Raw genomic sequence first — 6,133 nt, 5'->3', positions numbered from 1 at the left:
AGAAGGGGCCGTGCCGGCGGGCAAGGTGGTGGCCGGAAGGGGGCGACGGGAGCCGGGGACGGCGGCCGGCTGGGGCGACGAGAGGCGGGGAGCAGAGGCGTACGAGAGAGAAGGGAGACAGATCGTGGTGGGGGTGGCTGTCAGGAGGATAAGGGGGAGAGAGAGAGTGGGTGGTGGGGGCGTGGGATGGGCCGCATCAGTTTTGCGTTGTGGAGATGCATGTGTGGAGCAGATCATGCCATGTCATCGATCCGTGTGATCGATCCGTGTGGTGTGCTTTCTCTTTGCCGTCCGCCAGCAGACGGCAAAGAAACTGGCCATTAGGTTGTCCTCGTAAGCCCGCCACCCACCCTCTTTGCCGTCAGCTAGCAGACGGCAAAGCTTCTTTGCCGTCCGCTAGCAGACGGCAAAGATACGGCTGATGGCAAACCCTATCTTTGCCGTCCGCTGCCTCTTTGCCGTCCGCTTTCTGGTGGCTGATGGCAAAGCCTTCCTTTGCCGTCCGCTGGCTGACGGCAAATCTGCTGATTCCAGTAGTGTATATATATGCAAAATCATGTGAATGTATGTATCTCATAAGTAAATCCAATCAAGATTTATTGAATTTTCGGATGGTTTCCATGTGGAAGTTACAACAATTTACAAGTCTCAGGAACAGCTTGTCATGTTTAAACTAAATGTTAGCTATTTTTATCCTCTTCTGTGGCAATACTATCTGGTAAAAAAAAAGTACAAGATACAAGATATTTTCCTATCTTATTCTCTTCTTTCTGTGTGAAATACTAATTTCGTATTATTATTTGCAGGCTCAGAAGCATTAATGTGGCAATGTGACCCTAATAGTGATTGTTGTGAGTAGAGAAGGTCCTTTTAGATTTAATTATGCACTAGGGAAAATAGAAACAACTTAGAAATCTTTGTTTAGTACCATACCATAAACCTCACTGATATTGAATTAGTAAGGTGCACTAGCTACTGGCTACATTACTTGATCTATCTAATATACAACCTATACTTTGTGTTCCACTTCATTTCCCCATCTTTTGACCACACAGTTCGGTAGAAATTCCTTTTGGGTGTTTCCTGCCAAACTGACAAAATAAAATTCAAGCTTAGGATTGTACTTACACATGTAGCAACATTTGTAAATTCAAAAAACGGAAGCAAAATCCACCTGCTGATTCGGGGAACAAAATGCACCTACTGACATGTAATTAATTTTTGTGGTAACTTGCAGTTCAGGAGGGCCACCGCTCCCAACGAGGGTCACCGCAAGGTAAAGTCGTGTCCCTGTTCCATCAAGTTCAGCCCAGTCCATATTCTTCAAACCAATTTGGCATGGTTCATTGGTCGCATGGTGTTCTTGTAATCTGATAATTGGGTGTCATGCGCTAATTACTATTGTCAAGTATAAGATTTTTCTGTTACGGTAGCCCGCTTTCGCTTCCATGACACGTTTTAGTCATGTATGATGTATCCACTGTTGCAACGCACGGGAAATCTTAGGTTGTGTTTTTTTTTTGAAATTTATTCTTCAGCTAGGATCTCGCAGATACGGGTTCTGGTCGTCCAAGTACAAGTGCATGCGTGATTACTTAGTACATGTTGAGGATTGATATTTTATCTGAGTATGACCATTTCTGGGAATGTGTCTTCACCTACCGGCTCACTTCCTCCAATCTCACTTCCGAGGTTAATTTTCGACTCGCTGACCAGGGCATTTTCTAGGCATTTCTATGTACTCCTAATTGCTTAGTTAAGTCATTGTTTGGTCTCCTAATTTCTTTGTATATGTATCTGAAGGAGTTCCTGGAATCCTGTTAGGCGATCCTTCAAGGTTGCGTCAGATAATTACAAACTTTTCGGGGGAAGTCCATTAAGGTAATTGTCCACTGAAGCCTCACATTCTCGTAAAAAAGAATAGGCATGTGTTGGCATATCGTACAACTGGGTTTACTTAAATTCAATTCCACCCCAGCTTACGATGTATTGTTGTTTGATGTGTGATTACCTTCTCACAGTTCAAAGAAAGGGGACATATTTTTTCCATGTTCACCTGGTAGACCACTTAAATCTAGCAACCGGAGCGACAGTTTAATCATCTCGGAATTGCATAAATGGACATAAAGGTGAGAAAAGTGTTGTATCATCAAGTGTGTCTCAATAGACTAAGTGGTTTTGAGGCTGATGAGAATATAAATACATGGGGAAATTTTAAGCTCTTGCTTTCTTACGAGAGAAATGATATTCCGTATGGAAGTGATTTTGAGAAATGCAGGGCCATGCAGTCCTGCAGTGGTGGGTGGAGCCTCGGATGCGGAGGAGTGCAAGGGCAACACTGTCCTCGAAGAAGAACCGGAGGGTGGCGGAGTAGCAGCACTACACATCGTCCTCTGCCGAACCGGCCTCCATGATGTCGCTGCTGCAGCCCCAGCATCATGGTACACACGCTACTCGATCTCGCTAATCCGTCTCCATCTTGATTGGGATTGCGCTGATTTGGGGGTGCGTGCCGAGAGGGATCCTTACCGTGCGTTTGTGTAGATTAATTTCTTTCATAGCTCCTTGCCTCTCGTTTGTGGTATTGGCGGTTGTAGGGCCCTCGTCTTGGTGAAAGAAAAGGAGCTTGCTTTGTTGATTTTGTGCACGATGTACATTCTGTCATGTATTAGTTGATAAGTTACTTCTCTTTGTAGAGTAACGATTAATGATTGAATCTATGCGTCACCTTCCTTGATTATCCAATCTAATTTATCTTCAAGTATGCACAAATTTGTCTGATTAAATTATGCCATCTAATCTCTATTATTAAATGTGAGTATGTAGGTCGTTTGGTTCCCATACATTGAACGAAGATATCATCCCATCGATCCCACCCCCACCGATTTCGTTTCCTCTAAAAAAACCCATAATGCCCCTACCGTCTTGCTTCGTGGATATCATGTGGTCACTTACGTGTCGGCTACCACTTCAATGAAAATTTCTCCGAATCTTGATTTTGGCTACTCTTGTGGGTTCTGCTGCAGACCCTTTTCTCTACCATGTCAGTTCAATATTATCTTGATATTTATGGCCTCATTGCAGGTCAATTCAGACATAAAAAGCACACACACAGGATAGGAGCATACCTACAGATAGGTCCTAAGGCACACATCACATTCACAAAAAATATGGAACCAATAGCATGCATGCCAATGAAGGCAATATAGTTCATGCTTCATATGTTCTAATTTGTATGTTACATGCCCGTGGTAAAAAGCACACACACATGGTAGGAACATATGAAGCTTGAAAATTAGAACATATGAAGCTTCAACTATTGCCATCATATGTTCACGGTGGAGTATCAGTTGCATGCCCAACAACGGACATCATATTCTTATTTGTGGTAATGCATGACATTCAACTGTATGTTACAATGTGGCAATGGCTTAGGAGACATTGGAGCCTTCTTCGCTCAATGGGCATCATGGGTGGCATACGCCTCCTCCCACTTGAGCTTATTGGTAATGGTGGATTAGCACAAACATGTGGGGAGGGGATCTGTGTGGACAGTAAGGCAGTGTGCGGAGGACTCCTCCTTGGTGGTACGCGAGGACGTACGGTTTGAAGGAGAGAGGGCGCCGTGACGAAGGTGAGGTGGGCGCCATCCGGTTTTAAAGGAGAGGGCTCCAACAAGAAATGTCCTGCTATGGCGGAAAACCGAGCGGGAAAGGGAGGTCCGACAGGGAAAGATAATGATTCATCTTAGGGTGGGGTTTTTGAGTTGAGCTCGCGTGTTCTAAGATAACATGGCAGTTAGTCTGAACAACCACATTTGTCCCTCAAATATGGTCTAGATTTTGGGGTGCTCGGACTGTCCAAACGGTCGAATTTGGAGAGCCTGTTGGGCGCCCATTTGATATCTAAACACACTCGGACGTATGAGGAAGAAATGAGTATCGACCTTAAAGATGACCATAGCAACGCACGGGCGTTCTACTAGCTACCACTTGTAGATTTATCTTCCATATGCATTTATTGACCGATACATATTGTACGTCATCGACAAAGAGGCACGTCATGTATCTATTCTCGACCCTATTCGTACAACACAATCGTCAGAGCTTAAAATTCGGAGGCACTCATTGAAATTCAAAAGTTTCGCGAGCGAATTGAAAGCACTCAAAATAAAGTAACCAGGATGGAATTTCAATATATCAAAATGGCAACGTTTATTTCCTAATGGTATTCCAACAAGCGTATTCCAATAACAATTTAGGAAATTGCAGGGATTTGTCTGGCTATTTTGTTTTTCATTTTATGCTCTTGTGGAACGGTAAAGACCTGGTGAAGCCGGTTTGCATGGTGAGTATTGTCTGTTACATATGTTCTTAGACCTTCCACGTGAAGTATTCGTGCTAACTACGTATATTACTTTTGCAGGATGGGTATGAGTTGAGAAAACAGTTTTTATTATACTTGCTCAAACATCGTGTGAATGAAGCTAAAGTCAACTTTTCTGATATTATGTGAGAATTCTTAAACGCATCAAGTAGATATCAATAATTTGTAATATATTTTTAGTTGGATCGTCACATTATATGTATACATTGTCAATTTGTCATTTTGTTATCAGTTTACATTACAAGTGAAGTGAACTTCTATTATTATGCAATTGTAACCGTTTATATTGTCTCTACCTGTGGAATTTAACATGTATTATTTTTATATAACTCCAGCAAAATAGTTCAGAAGCCTGTGGCAACGCACGTGCAATCTACTAGTATATGTTACTCTTCACTATGGTCATCCTTAGACATAGGGACATAATAATATGTCTCGTACTTCGTCCTCTACTCAGTTCCTCGCACTAAGCAAAGAGCACCCGCACCTATTTCACATAAAATTTGTGGGAGCTAGGTCCAGAAAACCCGGTATGTAGGCCCTTCAGTAGTTGGTTTTCTTATATCTCCCAGGATGTTTCAAAGTGGCCAAACAACTTCAGTTTATGAGTAAGGGAATCTCCAACGCGGACCCTTAAACCTTCCGCATCCATTCGGATCGAGCAGCCCGAACTTCGCAAGCCATCCAATGGCGCCCTTATCGGTCCACGGACCAGTCTGGACTTTCTGTTTTCCCGCGAGTACCAATTTCCTTTTCTTTCTTGTAATTTCTGCTATTTTTCTTGATGTTAATTTTTCTTCCCAATTTCTGCATGTTTTTTTGTTTTTAATCTTGTATGCCTAGTTTTTATTTTATGTTTTGCTATATCCATGAAATTTTTAGTAATATGGAATAAATGTTTTTACAATACATGAGGAACATTTTTAAGTACAATATGAGCATTATTCAAAATATGCGTTGAACATTTCTCAAATGCGAGACAAACATTTTCTGACATGTGGGTGAAAACTTTCAAATATACATAAACACTTTTTGATATATGATTAATATTTTTCAGTTATGCAATTAACATTTTTCAAATACATGATGAGCATTTCTCAAATATGTGATGAACATTTGAAATACTATAAACATTTTTGTAGGACCAACATTCTTTTCAAATTTGTGATGGACATTTTTCCATTAACTGTGAAATAAAGGGTTCCAAGAAAAAATTGCTAAATCTAGGACATGGGTCTGGCCCATTCGCGCCCTACGGTGGAACTAGTAAATGGCACGTGCCATGCACGTGTAGAGATTTTTTAAAAATCATGTAAAGATAGTTATAAACACACATATCGTGTGTCATTTTAAGTGTCATGATTTGAAGTTTTGAACTATCATGGGTGGACTCGCACAGCTCGTCAATTAATTAATCAGTAATTATAAAGTTATAAATAATTTAATAGTGTAGGTGTGTAATATTAGATCTGCACAATTTACAGAATACCAAAAGAAATAGGATATGCACTTCATCATCAATTCAATAAAATTTAATAAGTCCTAGCTTGAGCAATGCATAGAGTATACGTTGCAAGTTATTCATCATTACCAATAAAATGATTATTTAAACCTTGATTATTTTTGTTTTGTTTATCAGATATTTTCACAAATTTATTGCTGAAAACAAGGGCAATATAATGGTAAAATAGTTTTTAACGGAAAGTAAAAGCTATTTAGATATAACACATATTAGTTTTTTATTTTA

At 40.7% G+C, this 6,133-nt stretch overlaps 1 long non-coding RNA gene across 2 annotated transcripts; it reads left to right on the top strand.

Annotated features, from left to right (window-relative positions):
• Positions 1 to 9: 9 nt before the first annotated feature.
• Positions 10 to 2,764, top strand: LOC123169155 (uncharacterized). Of its 2 annotated transcripts, XR_006484662.1 has the most exons (5): positions 10 to 851; positions 1,238 to 1,276; positions 1,539 to 1,692; positions 1,804 to 1,881; positions 2,022 to 2,764. It is a non-coding gene; the product is annotated as an uncharacterized lncRNA (long non-coding RNA). The 2 variants fall into 2 exon arrangements; XR_006484661.1 differs by having other exon boundaries at positions 10 to 1,276.
• The last annotated feature ends 3,369 nt before the right edge of the window (positions 2,765 to 6,133 follow it).

The sequence above is a fragment of the Triticum aestivum genome, chromosome 7D (genome assembly GCF_018294505.1).
Source record: "Triticum aestivum cultivar Chinese Spring chromosome 7D, IWGSC CS RefSeq v2.1, whole genome shotgun sequence".
NCBI classification, from domain to species: domain Eukaryota; kingdom Viridiplantae; phylum Streptophyta; class Magnoliopsida; order Poales; family Poaceae; genus Triticum; species Triticum aestivum.
The sequence above is the reverse complement of the archived record's forward strand: the minus strand, read 5'-3'. Positions and strand labels throughout refer to the sequence as shown.